We start from the raw sequence: 22,142 nt of genomic DNA, 5'->3' as shown, positions 1-22,142 counted from the left end.
ACTGCAGCGCCGTGCGTTTGTGCTGCACTACTGTGAGGTGACATGTGTGGCCTACTACATGTCCATACCTCCCAAATTTTTGACATGGGAATGAGGGACATCTATCAGCAAAAGTATGCAGGCATAGGACACACCCCTTGCCACGCCCCCTTAAAGGAGAATTGTACAAAAAAACAAGTTTGGTCAAACCCACAAGTGTTTTTTTTACCACTACTATTCCTTTATATCGGCTTTTGGAATTTACAAATGCAGCAATTTAGAAATCAGATGAAAGGTTTAGTGCTGGACAACACTATTTGATAGATAAAAAGTGCATTTTATATACAACTATACAGATCAGACCAAAATGAGGGACAAATGAGGGGGGAAGAGGGACGGAGGGACATTGCTCCAAATCAGGGACAGTCCCTCGAAATCAGGGACAGTTGGGAGCTATGCATGTCTGTATTTTAGCATAGCTCACCTCACCTCTGCCTGAACACAGGGATTGTAAACAAACCCTTAATGAGGCAAAATGTCTCATTTGTCAGTGACATCACTTCCTGTCAGTGTGATGAAGGCCGCCATCCTTACAAGAATTGATTTTTAGAAAAATGGAACAGCAGGACGGTTTTCCTGTCAGTTGACAATCAGAACGCTGTAAAGATCTTTACTGTTGGATCCCATGCATTAATTAAAGGTATACTAAACTTTTTTTTTTTTTCTAAAAACAAACATGTCGTACTTACCTCCACTGTGCAGTTGTTTTTGCACAGAGTGGCCCTGATCCTCCTGTTCTGGGGTCTGTCTCGGCTCCTCCCCGCAATAGCTAACCCCCCCCCCTGGGAAGCTCTATCCCAAGGGGATTAGCTTGCGGGCATGCTCCCTGTCATACACGTTGCGTCCATAGACACAGAGTGTATGACTCCCCGGTGGGCCGCGTCATTGGATGTGATTGACAGCAGCGCGAACCAATGGTTGCGCTGCTATCAATCTATCCTATCTATCCAATCAACGGCCAGACTCCGTGGAGAAGAGGACGCCGGGGGACGCGCACAGCAGGTGAACGGGCTCAGGTAAATAAACGGGGGGGCTGGGGGGGCCGTCATTGCCAGGTGTTTTTTCACCTTAATGCATAGGATACATTAAGGTAAAAAAACACGAACCTTTACAAACCTTTTAAGGCCTTGTTTACAATAGAGTTAGCTTAGCCTTCTGAAGAGTGATTCATAGCTATTCCAAGGGCTTACCCTATGTAAACAAGAGTTTTTCAGAGGGCGTTTGCAGACATCCCAACCTCCAAAAACTCATTTCAGGGAGGTGGTGGCCGTGACAAAAAAAAATGTAAATCTCTTTTTCTATATTTTTTCAGATTGCTTCTGGGGAAGGGGGTGGGGGGTATGTGGTAGTGGACGGTGTCAGTAGTTTTTTTTTTTTTTTACGTATTGATTTTTTATGTTTTAAAAAAAAAAGTCACAATGCTTTTTGGGGGGAGGGGGTTGGGGCAGTGGACAGTGTTGGTAGCGCAAGGGAGAGTGGTGTCAGTAAGTTTTTATTTTATTACACTTTAATTTTTTAGAATTTTTTTTACAATAAATTTTTTTATATTTTTGGGGGCTTTGGTGAGATATCAGGAGTCTAGACAGACCCCTGATATCTCCCCTTTGAGACAGAGAAAGGGACAGAGGACACAGATTCCCCAGTCCCTTTCTCAGCACAGAAGATGAATGGACAGCATAGTTGGCAACTTTGTAAAAAAATTTATAGGGACACTTTTTTGCCTGTAGGCAGAGTCTTATTATAATTAGGGGGTGGAACATTCATTTGTAGGCATGGCATAGAGGAAAAAGAAAAATCAGGGGGCCCCAGCAGAGTCTGTCCTTAAATCAGGTGACCCCAGCAGAGTCCCTCCTTACATCAGGTGGCCCCAGCAGAGTCCCTGCTTACATCAGGTGGCCCCAGCAGAGTCTCTCATTACATCAGGTGGCTCCAGCAGAGTCCCTCCTTACATCAGGTGGCCCCAGCAGAGTCCCTCCTTACATCAGGTACCCCCTAGCAGAGTCCCTCCTTACATCAGGTGGCCCCAGCAGAGTCCCACCTTACATCAGGTGGCCCCAGCAGAGACTCTCCTTACATCAGGTGGCCCCAGCAGAGCCCCTCCTTACATCAGGTGGCCCCAGCAGAGTCCCTCCTTACATCAGCTACCCCTAGCAGAATCCCTCCTTACATTAGGTGGCCCCAGCGGAGTCCCTCCTTACATCGGGTGGCCCCAGCGGAGTCCCTCCTTACATCAGGTGGCCCCAGCGGAGTCCCTCCTTACATCAGGTGGCCCCAGCGGAGTCCCTCCTTACTACGGATGCCCCCAGCGGGGGCATTTGAAAAACTGCACAAATATTGCATGACATAAAAAATTGCAATGATCGCCATTTAATTCCCCAGGGTCTCTGCTAATATATATATATATATATATATATATATATATATATATATATATATATATATATATATATACTGTTTGGGGGGCTATAAGTAATATGTTTGCAAAAAATGCTGGGCCTGGTCTTCAGAGTGTCCCAGAGAGAGACGGAAAAAGTCCTGTTCAGGGTTTACCTCACCAAGGCTCCTCTCATACACGTTCAGGGATCTCTGATCCATGATCCAGTTCGGGTCTTGGTCCTCTCAACAGGCTAATTTAAACTCACCTGAGACAGACAGCCAGTGCTCTTGGCTACCTGTCCCACAGGTTACATATGGTGGAGGCTGCGACCAGCCGTAGTATGTTACTACTTAAAGGGCCAGTACCTAAAGTGACTAAACATGGAGGAAATCCTCAAACAAATGGTGTTATCCAATGCTGCACAACAGCAAACTAATGCTATTATACAGGAGCAATCGCAGGGGCAAAAGAGGATAGGAAAACCCTGACTAAGGTTGTGGAGACGTTAGCACAGTGGTCACCTGCTAAAATGAATGATGTTGGGGACTAGCCCTCAGTCTTCCATGTGGGTCGATTTATTTCCAAGATGACTCCACATAATGATCCAGAGGCCTTTCTGCTAACGTTTGAATGCACCGCTGAGAGGGAAGGTTGGCCTAAAACCCAGTGGGCAGGACTGGTCGCCCTCTTGCTTTCTGGAGAATCGCAGAGGGCCTACTATAATCTGGAGTCGGCAGAAGCAGGAGACTATGAAAAGGTCAAGCCGGAAATGTTGGCCTGACTCTGTGTCACTTTGGCAGTTCGAGCACAGCGGGTCCACAGCTGGTTCTTCCAAGACGAGATACTCCCAAGATCGCAGATGTTCAACCTAATGCACCTGGTGTGGAAATGGCTATAGCCGAAGTCCCTGTCTGGGCCACAAAATGTGGAGCTTGTGGTCATGGACCGATATATTCTCATATCAATTTTCATTATATGATGTTACAATGATATAGAAACAGTGAAGATGATCCACAAATACGAGAACACATCAAGAAATTCCTTAGCCGGATAGTTTTACATGTGTGAATGAGAATATAACAAATCCCTGATGGATAGTCACTCCTTTTCACATCCTCCCGACACAAAACCGTCCAAAAATGGACGAAAACTAAATTGAGTATTAAGTCCTGGAAATAGGGTTGCATTGTGGTCAGCAATCCAACGGACCTCCCTCTGGAGCAAGATCTTATTAATTGTGGACAAGGAAAGATTACTCCTGCGCTTGTGAGGGTCTGTTTGGGTTTGAGAAGAGTAGTATTGTGAACTGTAGCAAAGCTAAAAGAGATGGTATTGCATGTCCCGCTGCCCAGAAATTGACCCCGGGGTGGTCAGGTAAGGCTATATGGAGAGTGATAGATGAAGGGCGCGTGATCAATAGCTCACATCAAAACATATAAAATTTATTCAGAGGAAATTGAAAGCAAATAAAAGCAACTGAATAATACCAATACTACGTATCATGCAAACAGGTAACAAAATATAAAAGACATGGAAAATTAAAAATGGGTTAAAAATATCATGAGCCCATGTTAAGGCGGGTGTTTAGAGTTGGCTGACGCGTTTCGAGGATAACCTCTTCATCAGAGCCTTTTGAGAACCAGGGTGCAGTCTCTATATGCCAGTAGGCCAAAATATGTACATCAACATAATGGCTAGTTGGAAAAAACGGCCTGAAATGGAAGATGCGATTTTCTGCGTTCCATACCAGTCCACGTTCAAGCGTTCTATGTGATAGTTGATGGTGTGTGTGTTCTCCTTTAAATTTGTAGAGAAAGGATTGTGGGGTGGTGTGGACCTGTCACGGGCTGGGTGGAAGAGAGATTTATTTGACCTGTGTCCTCCTGGGAAGGTGCTGTCCAGTTTTTGGAGGATGGAGGGGGGTGAAGATCTCATGAGAGAAATACTGCAGCCGAGTGTGTCCGCAGCAGACTGAGTCATGAGATCTTCACCCCCCTCCATCCTCCAAAAACTGGACAGCACCTTCCCAGGAGGACACAGGTCAAATAAATCTCTCTTCCACCCAGCCCGTGACAGGTCCACACCACCCCACAATCCTTTCTCTACAAATTTAAAGGAGAACACACACACCATCAACTATCACATAGAACGCTTGAACGTGGACTGGTATGGAACGCAGAAAATCGCATCTTCCATTTCAGGCCGTTTTTTCCAACTAGCCATTATGTTGATGTACATATTTTGGCCTACTGGCATATAGAGACTGCACCCTGGTTCTCAAAAGGCTCTGATGAAGAGGTTATCCTCGAAACGCGTCAGCCAACTCTAAACACCCGCCTTAACATGGGCTCATGATATTTTTAACCCATTTTTAATTTTCCATGTCTTTTATATTTTGTTACCTGTTTGCATGATACGTAGTATTGGTATTATTCAATTGCTTTTATTTGCTTTCAATTTCCTCTGAATAAATTTTATATGTTTTGATGTGAGCTATTGATCACGCGCCCTTCATCTATCACTCTCCATATAGCAAGATCTTATTCCAGTCACCACCTCTATTGTCTTGATGGACCCGATCGAGAATAGTGAAACGAACATGGGGAAACTTGCCCGCATGATGATCTCGCACATGAGGGAGGTCAGGGCTCGCCTGTCTCATGCTGGTGATGTGTTGTGCTGCTCTCTTTTAGAACTCTAATTTAGTTTTACCAACATAAAAACATTTACATTGGCATGTTAGAAGATAAATGACACCAGGCGTTTTGCAGTTGGCATAATGTCTGCGTCTATACATTTTGCCATTTGGTAATACAAATTTTGACTGTATATTCATGTATTGGCAGCATGTACACCCACCACAAGTAAAAGTCCCAAATCTTTTACACACATCAGAACAAAAGGTACCAGTATACTCACTTTTGACCAAATGGTCTCTTAGTGAGCGTGCTTGTCTGAAGGTGATGGTGGGTGTCGCAGATACATGTGGTTTTAGGTTAGGATCAATTTGTGCCAGTGCTTCTGTAAAATTTTTCTAATAATTTTATGTTGTTTATTATAAGTGGTTTTTAATCTGGTGATTGATTTTGAATCATCGGATGTTTTTGTAGAAAAAAGTACATTTTGTCTCAGCTGTCCGCGTGCACGTTTAAAGGCCTTTTTCAAACAAATTGCGTCTGAGCAATTTCTATGACAAATTACGTCTGAGCCTCAGATATTGCCCATATGGAATGGACAGAACCAAGGACTTGGGGTGCGAGCTGGACGCATGTAAGATAGTATTTCCAGCAGTCTCCTTTCGATAGAGACCGATGGATAATGAACCATCTGTTGATTTAATGATGTTTAAATCAAGGAATGTGATAGAAGTGTCACTGAAGGTCATTGTGAAATATAGGTTAAATACATTTTTGTTCATAACATGCATGAAAGCTTGTAAGTCCTCTGGTGTGCCATCCCATACCATCAGTATATCGTCTATATACCTAAACCATGCCACCACATGGGTGGTATAAGATGATAAACTGTCAACAGACAACAAAGATTGCTCCCACTCCCCCAGGTACAGGTTGGCATACGTTGGGGCACACCAAGTCCCCATCGCAACCCCCTGCACCTGGAGGTAGTGGGATCCATCAAAAGAAAACGTATTGTGCGTTAGAATGGGATCCAACGCCTCTATTAAGAAAGAATTTAGCTTTCGAACATCCTTGTGGGATTGTGATATAATGTGTTTTATTGCTGAAAGGCCTAGGTTGTAGGGAATGGAGCTATATAACGCTTCCACCTCAATAGCAACTAGAAAGGAGTGGGGTGGGATATTTAATTCTTCTAAGTTTTGTAATAGATAAATAGTATCTTTGATGTATGAAAATAAAATAGCAACAAAAGGTCTGAGATGACTGTCGACAAATTTGCTCAAGTTTTCATTTATAGATCCGTTCCCAGAAATAATGGGACAGCCTGGAGGAATTTTTTGGTTCTCGTGTATTTTTGGGAGACAGTATAGAGTGGGAATACGCAGATAGGGTGTTCTAATGTGCTCCCAGACATCTTTGTCAATGGCCCCATTACAGAACGCCCCATCAACCAGATCATAAAAGGCTTCATTGAATTTATCAATGACGCCCTTTGAGATGGGTTTGTACCAAAATTTGTTTGTAACAACCTTTTCACACATCGCTGTGTACTGCTCATTCGTCATAATGACGATGTTTCCTGCCTTATCAGATGGTTTGATTGTTAGGGAGTGTTCTTTTTTAAGGGATTCTAGAGCCAGCTGTTCGTCTTTATTGAGATTACTACAGGTTACATGTGATTTTATTTTTTTATTGATCTCTGATGTGGTTGAAGCTATAAAGGCCGCTAAATTGGAATTACCGGTAAACGAAGGAAATTTGTCCGACTTTTTTTAAAAAAAATTTTGTTTGTCTGGCAAAGGTAAAGGTTCTTTTGCGATATGTTCCTCTAAAAGGGCCTCAATATCCATCAAGTCAATGAGGTCGCTAGGATCCTGTTCTTCAAGGAGTATTAGAAGATCATCATTTTTTAGTCTCCATTTGAGAAGTGTTTTTTCTTTTTCTTTTGAGAAAAGGCTTTTATAGTGAAGTTTTCGAGCAAAAAGATGTAAATCTTTTATTAATTCAAAGGTGTTCAAACCAGCATCTGGACAGAAACTAAGACCTTTGTGTAACAAATCCCTCTCAGCTTGAGTGAGTGAATAATTTGACAATGTTTTAAGTGTTAGAATTGGAAGAAAAATCTGATGAGAAAATAGGTGGTGAAACTACATGTCTGGAGGACTCTCCTCCATTCTGTAAGTTAAAAAATCTTTGTTTGTCTGTAGTAGAGTCGTAGTGATAGAAGATAGTGGAGAATCACCAATGTGTGTAGATAAAGTAGAACCAATACCAGAAAGTCCTATAGAGGAAGATTGATTGACACCACGTGAATTACCTTTACCAATAGATGAAAGAGTGGATAATTGTTGAGTGGAGGTAGAATCCGTGATTCTCTTCTTATTTGATGAGGGATCATCGCCAGATGGTGATCTTTTATTCTTCTATGGTTTGCGATTTCTATGTCTATTCTGGGAAGAAGACGAAACAGAAGAAGTTAAGGATGAATTGGACCCTGAGTTCCTTGAAATTTTAGTTAGCTTGCCTTTTTGGGAACGTTGTGTTAAATTGGTTTGATGCCATTTATAGACCTTTCCTTCCTGGAAGGCTCTTTTATCTCACCAAAATTTCTTGTCTTTTATTGCTAGTTTTTCTTGGAATTTCTGATTAATTAGGCTGAATTCTATTTTTTTCTTTGTGTTCCTTAAAAATGGGCAAACCTTTAAAGGGAAGTAATTTGGCATAAATTGCATCAATATCTTTATCAAAGCTAGCAATGCGTTTTGTATATTTTTCACTTAATAATGTCATCATAGTCTTAGTACAAAGTTGTAGATTCCTCTCCCAATTGATTTTAAAAGAGGAATCAACATCTTCTAGCATAGGAAAAATCTGCATTAGTAATCTTAGAAGATTAATATCCTCTTGGGTGTATCTATCGAAGCTATCAGCATGCCAGAAGCATGTGACTTTTTTGTCAACAATTTTGCCCAATTGAAAGAACAAAGAGGAAATTTCTAAATGAGAGGATGATTTTTTACTGTAATCTTTGGAAAACCCTGCCATGAGATTGTCCCATTCTTTGCCTTGAAACATCTTGAAAAAACATATAAAGACCTTTTAGCAGAAAAAGTAAATATATAGAAAAACATATGAGTATCACATAGCATTTTTAATGAGTATTTGCTACCCTATTTATTAAGTACCGTATATACTCGAGTATAAGTCGTTCCGAGTATAAGTCGAGGCTCTAATTTACCACAAAAAAATGGGAAAAACGTATTGACCCAAGTATAAGATGAGGGTGAGAAATGCACAGCTACTGTAAGTGGAAAAGAGGGTCAACAATGCCCATTTGCATGCCTCACTGTGCCCATTTGCAGCCATAGGTCTCCTGAACTTCAAACACGGTAGTTAAGGGTTCCTAGATGCCCCCCAGCTGCAGCCAAAATTTGGGGTCTCTGAACCCAAAGGGTCCCGAAATGACATTGCTGCAGATGGACACAGTTGACCGAATTTCTCGGGGCCACTTAGTGCTAAGAACCCCAAATTTGGTGTGCAAACCCAGTGGAACTAGCACCATAAAATTTCCAAAGCTGGGGATTCTAGCACCAAGTGGCCCCGAGATACAGGGCCCCAAAAATCAGTTCAGAAAATGTCAAGCACTTTTCTGCAGCAGAGAATGACATTTTCTGAACTGGTTTGGGGCCCCGTATCTCAGGGCCACTTAGTGCTAGGAACTATGTTGTTGTACCAGTTTCACTGGGTTAGCACACCAAATATGGAGTTCCTAGCACCAAGTGGCCCTGAGATACGGGGCCCCAAAGTCAGTTCGGAAAATGACATTTTTTGCTGCAGAAAAGTGCTTGACTCGAGTATAAGTCGAGGGGGGCACTTTCAGCACAAAAAAATGTGCTGAAAAATTCGACTTATACTCGAGTATATACGGTATATAGTGGTGAACCAGAAAGAGAAAACTTAAATTCTCAATAGAACGTTGCCAACATCCCAAAATTAATTGTAAAAGGGACCCTAAAAGGAAGGGACACTAGTACCCCCCCCGGTACAAGGGGACTTTAAAGGCGAACAGATGAAAACTTATATTATAAAAACATATTATTTATTTGAAAATATGCTTAAAGAAGCATATATAAAAAGCATGATAGTAGTCTATACAAAACATTTGTGCAAAACAAGAAAAGATTTACACACAATACATTCTTTACAAGTTCAAAAATGAATACAAATTCCTCCATAAGCCTGACATGTTTCAGGACGATGTCCCTTCTTCAGAGGCGTTTTTTAGGAGAGAAAATAAGCATATTCTGAAAAAAAGGTAAGAACAGGCTTAACATAGACGCATTTTCAAGGCAAAGTCAACATTACAGTATCTGAACTTGTCCAGTATACATACCAATATTGAATTATATAGAGAAGTATGTGTAAATATATGCAAAAACGATTTCCTTAGAAGAGTAAATAAACTTTTGCCGCTGTTTGTCCACCAAAAGATGATGGACACCATACAAGCTCAAAAAAGCCCTCACAAAGGTCCCCCAGAGGGAGGACCACCACAGCACAGCCACAGTAGAGCCCTGAGGGATAATAAAATAACTTATTATAATTGGTTTGGTATCTTAAAATTGCGCATCAAAAAACTCCCGAACATGCCCCTCCCATACACCGGAGCCTGTTTCTAGGTGCTTTACACAGACTCCATTAACATATTCAGAAGGGACATTGACTCTTAGGCCCCTTTCACACTGGGGCGGTGGGGGCGTCGGCGGTAAAACAGCACTATTTTTAGCGCTGTTTTACCGTCGTTTTTGCGGCTGTATTCGGCCGCTAGCGGTGCGGTTTTAACCCCCGCTGGCGGCCGAAAAAGGGTTAAACCCGCTCGTACAGCGCGGCTATAGCCGCGGTATTACCACGGTATAGCCGCGCTGTCCCATTGATTTCAATGGGCACAGCGCGGCTATACCACAGCTTCACCGCTCCAAAGATGCGGCTTGCAGGACTTTTTTTACTGTCCTGCCAGCGCACCACTTCAGTGTGAAAGCCCTCGGGCTTTCACACTGAACAAACAGCAGCGGCTGTTTAGGGGTGGTTTGCAGGCGCTATTTTTAGCGCAATAACGCCTGCAAACCGCCCCAGTGTGAAAGGGGCCTTATAGTAAAAGCCTCCCCATGTTATTATAATTGATTACAAGGATAAAGATGGGAATATCTCTCAAAAAGAGCAGGCAGGGCAAAAGGCAAAAAGGAAGCCCGAACAGATTTACCACATAAACCTGTTAAAGCCCTGGAAGGATAGACTGGCATTAACTGCGAGGTCCCTCTCGGTAACGCCTAAGGGTACTGAGTCCCCTCTGTTACCTGAGATCATGATTCCAGACACCCTGTCATATTCCCAAAAACAGGAAGCTAGAGTTCCTGATAAGGAATAGAGAGAAATTTTCAGAGTTACCTGGCACGACTTCAGCAGTTCAGCATGATATTGTTACTGAACCTGGGGTCCGTATCAAGCTCAAACCAAACTGAATTCCCGAAGCTAGAAGAAAGGACATCAGTGATGAAGTTAAAAGGATGTTGGAGCTAGATGTAATTGAGGAATCCAATAGTGACTGGTCTAGCCCCATCATGTTAGTCCCAAAACCGGATGGAACTTGGAGGTTCTGTAACAACTTCAGGAAGCCTAATGCAGTGACAACGTTTGACACATACCCAATGCCCAGGGTAGACAAACTTATAGACCGACTTGGCAAGGCCCGCTATCTGACCACTTTGGACTTGACAAAAGGTTATTGGAAAATACCCCTGACTGGTAGGGCCAAAGAGAAGACTGCGTTTGTGACCCCAGAGGGTTCATTTCAGTATAAGAAAATGCCTTTTGGGTTGCAAAATGCCCCCACAACATTTCAGAGGGTCATAGACAGGACCCTAAGACCTCACCGACAGTATGCAGCAGCCTATCTGGATCTAGTTGTACATAGCACTGACTGGGAGTCCCACTTGCCCCGTGTCCAGGCTTTCCTTGACTCCCTCTTCAAAGAAGGTTTTATGGCGAATCCAAAAAAATGTGGCATTGGTTTAGAGGAAGCCAGGTATTTGGGCTACACTATTGGCCGTGGAGTCATTAAACCTCAAGTGAGTAAAATAGAAGCTATCCAGAAGTGGCCACATCCTGCAAACAAGAAACAGGTCAGGGCCTTTCTTGGGATTGTGGGGTATTATAGAAGGTTTATCCCGAATTTTGCAACTATAGCTGCCCCACTGACAGACCTTACAAAAGGGAAAGACTCTGTAATGGTGAAATGGTCCCCAGTAGCAGAGGAATCTTTCCAAGTCCTGAAGAAGGCTCTTTGTGCACAGCCAGTACTGGACTCCCCCGATTTCTCCAAAGATTTTTTGGTTCAGACTGATGCGTCTGATGTAGGTATCGGGGCAGTATTGTCACAGGTACACAATGGGGAAGAACACCCTGTTGTGTACCTAAGCAGAAAGCTCAATGATCATGAGAAAAAGTATGCAGTCATGGAAAAGAAATGTTTAGCCATAAAGTGTGCCGTAGACACGCTAAGGTACTATTTGTTACGGCGCCAGTTTGATTTAATAACTGACCATGCACCCCTGAAATGGATGGCCCAAAAAAAGGAGAGACGGGTGAACCAGTGGTTTCTTGCTCTACAGGATTATTCCTTCACTGTAAAACACAGGCCAGGTGTTGAGATGGGGAATGTAGATGCCCTGTCCCGTGTTTACTCCTGTTGGGCCACAGGTGTTCCCACCCTGGGGTTGAAACAAGGGGGAGGATATGTATTTAAATATTTAATATTTAAATTTTATATCTACGCTGTGAGACATACAACAGGCAGCAATCCAGCAGAGCGGTGCACTCCCAGATTCTCTTGTTATCTATCGTGGGAACTGCGGCTTATACAAGCTCTCCCCTTACTTACAACTACCTGATGTGACATTTATCTGGGATGCCTTGGTCTCCGCTTGCTGCCCGCCTGATCTTTTTCAGATACACCTTTACCTTTGATCGCTTTCAGCGATCCATTGACTAAGTCCACCTTTGTGAACACATTTTTTCTTTTTCATATCTAATTGAACCTCTAGCTCCTGAAGAAGCGTTTTTTGTCAGCGTGAAACATGTAGAGCAATTGGAGAATACACCACTCTGGAATACCAGACCTGCAGTGCTCCCTCAATCTTAACTCTTTTGGGGAAGTCTACCCTTTCTTTTACTTGGAATATGAATATATTGTTAAGAATATATAGAAATACCTAGGAGACTGCAGGATAGGATCCTGTATGGTGTTATTACATGTGTTGTATGCCTATATCCGATGTGTTTTTAACAATGTTCATGTCCACTCCCTATGTTTTTTGTATGTTAATAATAAAATCCAACTTTTTTACATATCTCTTGTAGTCCATTACATTTGTGCCTTTAAAAGTCCCAATTTTTAGTCTCTTGATGCTCCTTTATATCTACGCTGATGACACCCAAATCGATCTCTCCACCCTCAGCTCTCTCCATCTGTCAAAGAAATAAAAGGAGAGAAGGGCGCACCAGCCATGTGCATTATCTTTTGTAAAACATTTATTTAGTAAAATGATAAGGAAATTACTCACAAGCAGTAAAGAATCATGTGCCATAAACCTTGGACATCAACTTGCAACAAGTGGTAATAATGATGAACAAAGCCTTCCAAAGGTGTTTCCGAGGAATATAAAACACTGCTCGCGAGCAGTGTTTTATATTCCTCGGAAACACCTTTGGAAGGCTTTGTTCATCATTATTACCACTTGTTGCAAGTTGATGTCCAAGGTTTATGGCACATGATTCTTTACTGCTTGTGAGTAATTTCCTTATCATTTTACTAAATAAATGTTTTACAAAAGATAATGCACATGGCTGGTGCGCCCTTCTCTCCTTTTATTTCTTTGTCTGCTAGGATTCCCCATCCTTGAGGGCAGCAAGGCCAGTGTATCCCTTTTATTGGGTCGACCACTTGTGCGCAGGAGTCATTTTCTGTTTTTCTCTCCATCTGTCTCCTCACGCATCTCCAACTTACTAGCAGACATATCAGCCTGGATGTCACATCACTTCCTCAAACTTAACCTATCCAAATCCAAGCTCATGATATTTCCTCCCTCAGTTGCCACTTCCCCTGATTTCTCTGTCAATATCAACGGCTCAACTATCAACTTGTCCTCTCACGCCAAGGTCCTAGGTGTAATCCTGGACTCTGAACTAACCTTTCGGCCCCACATCCTTTCGCTATCCAAATTTGCCGCCTCAACCTCCGCAATATCTCCAAGATACGCCCCTACTTTTCTCCTACTTTATCCACTTTCAGACGATCCCTAAAAACTCATCTCTTCAGAGAAGCCCATCTGGCCTCCACCTAACAACTGTACATTTATCTTCTCAATCAGCACATCGCCCACAGTTATTACCGCTTGTATCTCTTGGCCTTCCCTCTTAGATTGTAAGCTTCTAAGGAGCAGGGCCCTCTGATTCCTACTGTATTAAAGTGTATTGTATTTGTATTGTCTACCCTCAAGTTGTAAAGAGCTACGTAAACTGTTGGCGCTATATAAATCCTGTATAATAATAATAATAATATGTAGCAGAGCGTCCCAGAGAGAGAGCCGGGAAAAGTCCTGTTCGGGGTTTATATGTCTCCCAGGCTCCTCTCATACACATTCAGGAATCTCTGACCCATGGCCCAGTTCGGATCTTGGTCCTCTCCCCAGGCCAATTTAAACTCACCTGAGACAGACAGCCAGTGCTCTTGGCCTGGGAACCTCAGACAACTTCTGTCTAGGAGAGACACAGGTTGGTAAAAGCTATTAAGCTGTGTATGTGGAAGCTGACAAGCTGTAGGCTTGCTCGGCCTGGTAGCTGGATTTGTAATATTGTATAGTTAGTGCCGAGACATGGCTAGGTTTTTGTTTGGCTATTTTTGTTCCTATTTGTTTTTGGAACACTGTACAGCACCTGTATATAGACTTCTATATATCACAAATAAACACCACCCTGTTTGTCACTTCCTCACTGGATTTAGTATCTGTGCCTGAAAGACTGCTCATCCCAGGGAGCTTTATACCTGCTACCTGTCCCCCAGTTTACAGTGGATACAGAACAATTCTTGTTGCCCATGGCAACCAATCTGCTTTCTTTAATACACTCCCACACAGCGCTGGAAACACAATAGGAGAAGGTGGTTGCTATGGGTAACTGAGATGGTCCTTCCTCCAGACGTTGTTAAGACTCTTGTTCTTCGGCGAGGCCTCTGTTGACTTCTCCACACAGAAGGGAATATAGATAAATGTGGAGCATTGTGAAAAATATTTACGTGGCAGGTTTACAGAACTTCAGTGTCTTGAGTCATTTAGAGATTTGTGGACTGCCAGCGGGGCCCCAGCCGCCGTCCTCCGGGCCCGCGCCTCGCGGACAGGGAACATCTCAGCACATAGAACAGTGTCTGTCACGTCTCCGTGTTTATATTCAGTCCTCCATTTTGTAAACGCAGCCCCGGGACTTGGCTCCGGAATCGACCCCCTCCCTCAGACCGAGCTCGCACATGAAAGCCAGAGCCGTTCCGAACCGCCGCGGGATCGTCAGCGTCAGTTTATAAAGGCTGCGTGTGAAAAGATAAACTTTAAACACTCGGAGGGCGAAGTTCAGGCTTTTCTGCCTCACAAAACCACAAGCAGCTTTTACATACCGAGGGACGCAATAGGAGGAGCGCTCCAAGAAATGATGATGGGGAGGGTAGAGGATGAAATATTATTATTAATAATGGGTAATGAGAGACCTAGCATGAGAGGCGCTCCAAAATGCCATGAATGGGGGGAGGGCAGAGGATTAATTATTCACCAAAAAAAACAGGATAATCAGAGTCGCAACATGAGGGGTGCTCCTAGATGCTATGACAGGGGTAGGGCAGAAGATTAAATATTAACCATAAATAATAGGTAATGAGAGATGCAACATGAGGGGTGCTCCAAGATGCCATGATGGCGGGAGGGCAGAGGATTAATTTATTAACCAAACAATAACAGAATAATCAGAGTCACAACATGAGGGGCACTTCTAGATGCCACGATGGTGGGGGAGGGCAGAGGTATAAGTATTAACCATGAATAGTGGACTAATAAGAGACCCAACATAAGGGGTACTCAAAGATGCAATGACAGGGGGAGGGCAGAGGATTGATTTTTAACCATAAATAATGGGTTCATGAGAGACACAACATGAGGGGTGCTTCAAGTTGCTATAACGAGGGAGGGCAGGGGATTTATTACCATAAATAGGTAATGAGAGTCCCGATATGAGGGGCACTCCAAGACACCATAAGGGGGGAGGGAAGAGGACTAACATTTTTCCATAAATAATGGGTGATAAGAGATTCAACATGAGGGGTGCTCAAACATGCCACAAAGGGGGAAGGCAGAGGATCCATTATTTACTATAAACAGCAAACTAATGAAAGATACAACATGAGGGGCCTTCCGAGAAGTCATGACAGAGAAGGAAGGGGATTTATTAACTATAAATAACGGAATAATCAAAGACCCAACATGAGGGGTGCTCCAAGATGCCATGATGAGGGGGGCAGAAGATTAATTATTACCATTATTAATGGGTAATGAGCGACCCAATATTGGGGGCACTCCAAGATACCATGACAGGTGGAGGGCAGAGGATTAATTATTACAATAAATAATGGGTAACAAGAGATGCAACATGAAGGGTGCTCAAAGACGCCATAAGGGGGAGGGCAGAAGATCCATTATTTACTATAAATAACTAACTAATGAGAGATGCAACATAATGGGTGTTCCAAGAAACCATAGTTACATAGTTAGTCAGGTCGAAAAAAGACACAAGTCCATCCAGTCCAACCACAAAAATAAACAAATAAATAAAATAAATATCGTACAATCCAATATACCCTCAGTTGATTCAGAGGGAGACAAAAAACCCCAGCAGAGCATGCTCCAATTTGCTACAGCAGAGGAAAAAATTCCTTCCTGATCCCCCGAGAGGCAATCGGATTTTCCCTCGATCAATTTTACCTATAATTGTTAGTACTCAGTTATATTATGTACATTTAGGAAAGAATCCAGGCCTTTCTTAAAGCAATCTACTGAGCTGGACAGAACCACCTCTGGAGGGAGCCTATTCTACATTTTCACAGCTCTTACTGTGAAGAAACCTTTCTGTAATTGGAGATGAAATCTCTTTTCCCCTAGACGTAAAGAGTGCCCCCTTGTCCTCTGTGTTGACAGTAAAGACCGTAAAACCATGACAGGGAAGGAAGGGGATTAACCATAACAATAATCAGAGATTCAACACGAGGGTTGAGTCTCCAAGCTGACATGATGGGGTGAGGGCAGAGTATTCATTATTTACCATAAATAACAGGCTAATGAGAGATACAACATGAGGGGTGCCATGTTAGGGGAAGGACATAGGAATAATTATTGACTAATCACTAATGAGAGACCCAACATAAGAGCCCATGACAGGGGGAGGGCAGAGGATTCATTTTAAACCATAAATAATAGGCTGACGAGAGACGCAACATGGGGGGTGCTCCAAGACACCATGACAGGGGGAGGGCAGAGAAATATTAACCAGGCCCTCTGTTGGCCATCTTAAAGAGAACCTGTCAGGGGTCATTTAACACTTGCTCAATCTGTTGAGGTGCATTAACGCACATACGTCACATGCTAACGTGTTCTATGTTAAAGCGAAACTCCAGTTAATTTTTTTGTACCATTGTTTCTTGGTCCAATAGAGAAACTATTGTATGTTGCGGTGCGCTGTCGAAAATAACGCATGCACCAATTTTTGGCAGTGCCCCACAATGCACATCAGTCGCTGTCTTGCAGTAAAGCGTGTGGTATTGAACTCTTTACTGCAATAAATGTGGACTTAAATGCTCATACATCACACCTTTGCATCCATGGACAGCCAAGGTTCCTGTGGGAAGAGCGCACTCACTGATCCTTCGTGGATCTCTAGACAGCTCCCCGTCTCTTGTTATGATCAGGAGATGGTGGGACTGGCTCCCAATCATGTGACCACTGTGACAGCCAATCACAGTGGTCACATAATCAGCCAGTGCTACCTGTTTCTCCCCTCCCCCCCAGCATAAAAACCAGGGAGGGGTAAAAATTGTTTCAAAATTGACTTCCCTAATGATTTCAATGCAAGATATGTCAGAAATTTTGCCTAAATTGTAAGCAAAGCAAAAAACTGTCAGTTTTGTTCCTCTCTATTGTTTACTTTTTTGCTTTGCTTTAAAATGTAAATTCTAATCAGTGATCACATGATCAGGGGCAGTCCTTCCTACCCCCAGGTGTAAATAGCGGGAAGGGGTTAAGCTAGTAAAAACGGATTGAAAATTGACTTCCCTAATGACTCCAATTCAAGAAATGTCAGAAATTTTGCCAAAATTTTTGGCAAAGCTAAAAAAACTGTCCATTTTGTTCATCTTTATTGATTATAATAGAGAATTGAAAGCAAACAAAATAAAGTAATTAATAAAGAGAGGAACAAAATTGACAGGTTTTTTGCTTTGCCAAAAAATTGGGCAAAATTTCTGACATTTCTTGAATTGGAGTCATTAGGGAAGTAAATTTTCAACCCGTTTTTACCAGCTTAACCCCTTCCAACTATTTCCACCTGGGGGTAGGAAGGACTGCCCCAGATCATGTGACCACTGTGATTATAATAAAAATTTGAAAGCAAACAAAATAAAGTAATTAATAAAGAGAGGAACAAAATTGACAGTTTTTTGCTTTGCCAAAAATTTTGGCAAAATTTCTAACATTTGATGCATTGGAGGCATTAGGGAAGTCAATTTTCAGTCAATTTTCACCAACTTAACCCCTTCCCGGTATACCTGGGGGGAAGGACTGCCCAGATGATGTGACCACTGTGATTATAATAAAACATTTAAAGCAAAGAAAATAAAGTAATCACAGTAGTCACGTGATCTGGGCAGTCCCCCCCCCCAGGTATAAATACCGGGAAGGGGTCAAGTTGGTGAAAATTGATTGAAAATTGACTTCCCTAATGACTCCAATGCACCAAATGTTAGAAATTTTGCCAACATTTTTGGCAAAGCAAAAAACTTTCAATTTTGTTCCCCTCTTTATTGTTTATTTGCTTTGCTTTAAAACTTGAATTCTTTTTCTTTGGTGTTTGTTGTGATGTGATGAAGTTGCCGTTATAAGCTGGAAGCTTAAATTTATTGTTGGCGAGATTCGCCATGATAGGAAAACGTAAAAGTTGCTGGATTTATTATCCATTATGTTCTGTGACGCCCTCCAGGCGAATGGCTGCCTTCGTATCATTGTTATCATCCACTCCGCCACCTGCCAGTTTTTCAAGTTTTCCTGCCGGAGATTTATGCCGGACATCTGGATTCAATGATGGAATTTTCTGAAGGAAAATGGATCTTTAACAACGTGTTTGAGTTCTTTTATGAATCCGTGTCACTTTCTTTTTACGATGCGCCAAAACATTCGGACTTTAGTATATTGCAAGACAAAACTAGAATGCTGTGATAATGTTCCCATGAGAGGCAAAGTTGTCAGGATGAGGAACTACAAGTATCACCATGTCCTGCTAGACTCACTTGATTAACCGCTTGCACTTATATATATATATATAGCGGCAAGGCGGCTCTACTCCGCAGGATCACATACCTAGTACGTGATCCTGCACTTCCGGGTCTGGGGGCGCATTCGTCGCTGCCGGCCTGCTCCCGCTGGGATTATACACAGTGGGAGCTGATCGGTGGGTACGGCAGGCTCGATATCCGCTGGCAACCACCAATGCTTCTGTACAGTTCTGTAAACAAGGCAGATCACCATTCTGTCAGTACAGAAGGCAATGGATCCTGTGTCTCTGCAAAGCAAAGATCCATGCCTTCCCCTAGTACAAGCACCGCCCCCCACAGTAGTAACGCACCAGCTAGGCACACAGTTAACCCTTTGATCGCCCCTGATGCTAACCCCTTCCTAGCCAGTGTCATTAGTACAGTGACAGTGCATAATTTTTTAGCACTGATCACTGTATTAGTGTCACTGGTTCCCAAAAAGTGTCAAAAATGTCAGGTGTCCCGACTATCCGCTGCAATATTGTAGTCCCGCTATAAGTCGCCGATCGCCACCGCCATGACTAGTAAAAAAAATATATATATATATATATTCCATAGTTTATATGTATAGACGCTATAACTTTTGCGCAAACCTATCAATATACGCTTATTGGGATTTTTTTTTTCCAAAAATATGTAGCAGAATACTTATTGGTCTAAATTGATGAAGAAATTTGTTTTTTTTTTTTATTTTTTATTTTTTAATTGGATATGCTTTAAAGCAGAAACTAACATTTTTTTTTTTTACTTATTGTATTTTATTGTGTGTTTTTTTTTTCATAATTGTCAGTCTTTTTTTGTTTATAGCGCCAAAAATTAAAACCACAGAGGTGATCAAATACCACCAAAAGAAAGTTCTATATGTGAGGAAAAAAAGAATAAACATTTTATTTGGGTACAGCGTCACACGACCACGCAATTGTCAGTTAAAGTAACGCATTGCTGTATCGCAAAAAAATTGCCTGGTCATAAAGGGGGGGGGGGGGGGGGTAAATCTTCTGGAGGTCAAGTAAGTAAAGAGAACACTAAAAAGCACAAAATCAAAAAAGTGCGGCGCAACTAATTACAATACTGAAATTCTATACATACTGTATGCACTCGTAGATGAAGAATATACTGTATATCATCATAAAATCATATATATTTGTGTCACCAATTGCAATCACAGTGAATCGTGCCCAGAAATAAATATCTCCTTCATTGTGAAAATGTGAGTAATAAACAGTTCTGATGCTTCAGTATATCATCCACATCATATTAGTAATAATACAAACTAAGAATGTTGTGCTCTAAATTGATATCTTTCATCCTCTATATATCGTGTCTTCTTTTCCTCCTTTACATGCAATAGTGCCCGAGTGAATCCCACCACCCTTTGCACTCTGCACTCATCTCCACTGATGGACCTCATTGTGTAGAAATAGGTCATCAAGCACCTTCCTCTTTAACCACTTCTGGACCGCCCACCGTCGTTATACGTCGGCTGTTTGAAAAGGAATATTGTTGTTATGTCAGCAGCTAGCTGCCATAACCCTGGTATCCTCTTCTTCAGTGAGCGGTCCGGTTTAAGATAAAAGTGGTCTCTGCAGCGGATTCACCGCAAGATCACTTTTATCGGCGGCAGGAGAGAGCCCCCCCTTCCCACCGCGCTCCGGTCCCTCTGCTGCTTACCGGAGGCGATCGGGTCCTTCTTGTGGCCGCCACCCATCTCCACATCATTGCAGGGCGGAAGCGATGTCAAAACGTCACTTCCGCCCATAGCTCTTAAAGGGCCATTTTTAAAAAAAAATGTTTTAAATGACAAATTTTTTCTTAATATTTTTTTTTTATTGCATTTTAGTGTAAATATGAGATCTGAGGTCTTTTTGACCTGGTCCTGTCATGCTTTTTTTCTATTACAAGGGATGTTTACATTCCTTGTAATAGGAATAAAAGTGACACATTTTTATAATTTTTTAAAAAACGGTGTAAAAATAAAAAAAAATAAAAGGTGAAATAAATAAGATAAAAATAATTTTTTTAAACGCGCCCCGTCCCAACGAGCTTGCGTGCAGAAGCGAACGCATACATGAGTAACGCCCACATATGAAAACCGTGTTCAAAGCACACATGTGAGGTATCACCACGATCGGTAGAGCGAGAGCAATAATTCTAGCCCAGACCTCCTCTGTCACCTAAAACATGCAAGCTGTAGAATTTGGAGATTTTTAAGGGTAAAAGTTTGTCGCCATTCCAGGAACGGGCGCAATTTTGAAGCGTGACATGTTGGGTATCAGTTTACTCGGCGTAACATTATCTTTCACGATATAAAAAAAATTGGGCTAACTTTACTGTTGCCTTATTTTTTAATTCAAAAAAGTGTATTTTTTCCAAAAAAAGTGCGCTTGAATGGCTGCTGCGCAAATACGGTATGACAGAAAGTATTGCAACGACCGCCATTTTATTTCTAGGGTGTTAGAAAAAAAAATGTATAATGTTTGGGGGTTCTAAGTAATTTTCTAGCAAAAAAAACTGTTTTTAACTTGTAAACAACACATCTCAGAAAGAGGCTCGATCCTTAAGTCGTTAAGCAGGGGCCTCATACACCGCTTTCAGATATTTGGGGTTCCTCCCATTCATTCACCTCTTCAGCAATTACCCTCTCTGTCACACTAATCCCACTATTTCCTCCTGTAGCTCTTCCACTCAAAAGAAAATGGCTAACATATTGTTTTACCCAAATAACGTAAAACCCTTTATTAAATCCACAAAGCATTCCGCTCACACTTAAAATGCACTGAGAAGAGTAGTGCACCAATTAAAAAATCATCTATAGATGTACAGGCCCTCCTTAAAGAGGAGTTCCACCCAGGGGGTCCATTAAAAAAAAAAAAAAAATTAAAAGTCAGCAGCTACAAATACTGCAGCTGCTGACTTTTAATTGGACACTTACCTGTCCCAGGGTCCAGCGATGCGGGGGATCAAAGCCCCGCTCGTCCCCCCCCTCCGCTCGTCGGTGCCGGCATTTCAACTGTGGGCGCCGGGCTGTGGCTTCACAGCCTGGCACCCACTGCGCATGCGCAAGCGGCGCCGCGCGCTGTGATTGGCCGCTCAATCACCAGGGACCTGTAATAGGTCCCAGATGATTAACAGGAGGGAGGGAGCAGAGCCGAGCCCTTCCTGTGCCGAGGGGGAAGTGATGTCACCAGCCCAGGCAAAGGAAGAGGCAGACTACGAGGGACAACCTAGCAACAGGCATTTAGAGGTAAGTAAAAAAAAATATCCAAATGTATTTTTGGGTTTTTTTTAGAATTTTTCAGGTATTTTGGGTTTTTTTGGGTGGAACCCCACTTTAAGGCTAGAGACACAGCATCACCTTATCCAGCTCTCCGAAGGTGACTTCTGGGTGGGCGTGATAACATCACTTGGCATCGTC

General features: G+C 42.5%; 1 protein-coding gene and 1 long non-coding RNA gene across 2 annotated transcripts in view; one reads left to right on the top strand and one right to left on the bottom strand.

Annotated features, from left to right (window-relative positions):
- LOC141145539 (uncharacterized) overlaps positions 1 to 7,499 on the bottom strand; it is a 40,285-nt gene extending 32,786 nt beyond the window's left edge. The window contains exon 1 of the long non-coding RNA XR_012244575.1: positions 7,373 to 7,499. This is a non-coding gene — a long non-coding RNA (uncharacterized lncRNA). The remainder of the gene's footprint in view (positions 1 to 7,372) is intronic.
- LOC141145538 (uncharacterized) overlaps positions 1 to 22,142 on the top strand; it is a 195,931-nt gene that overhangs the window by 100,119 nt on the left and 73,670 nt on the right. The gene's annotated exons all lie outside the window — the stretch shown is intronic.

This window comes from Aquarana catesbeiana, linkage group LG05 (genome assembly GCF_042186555.1).
Source record: "Aquarana catesbeiana isolate 2022-GZ linkage group LG05, ASM4218655v1, whole genome shotgun sequence".
In the NCBI taxonomy this organism is placed as follows: Eukaryota; Metazoa; Chordata; class Amphibia; order Anura; family Ranidae; genus Aquarana; species Aquarana catesbeiana.
Note: the sequence above shows the minus strand (reverse complement) of the source record. Positions and strands in the feature narration are given on the sequence as shown.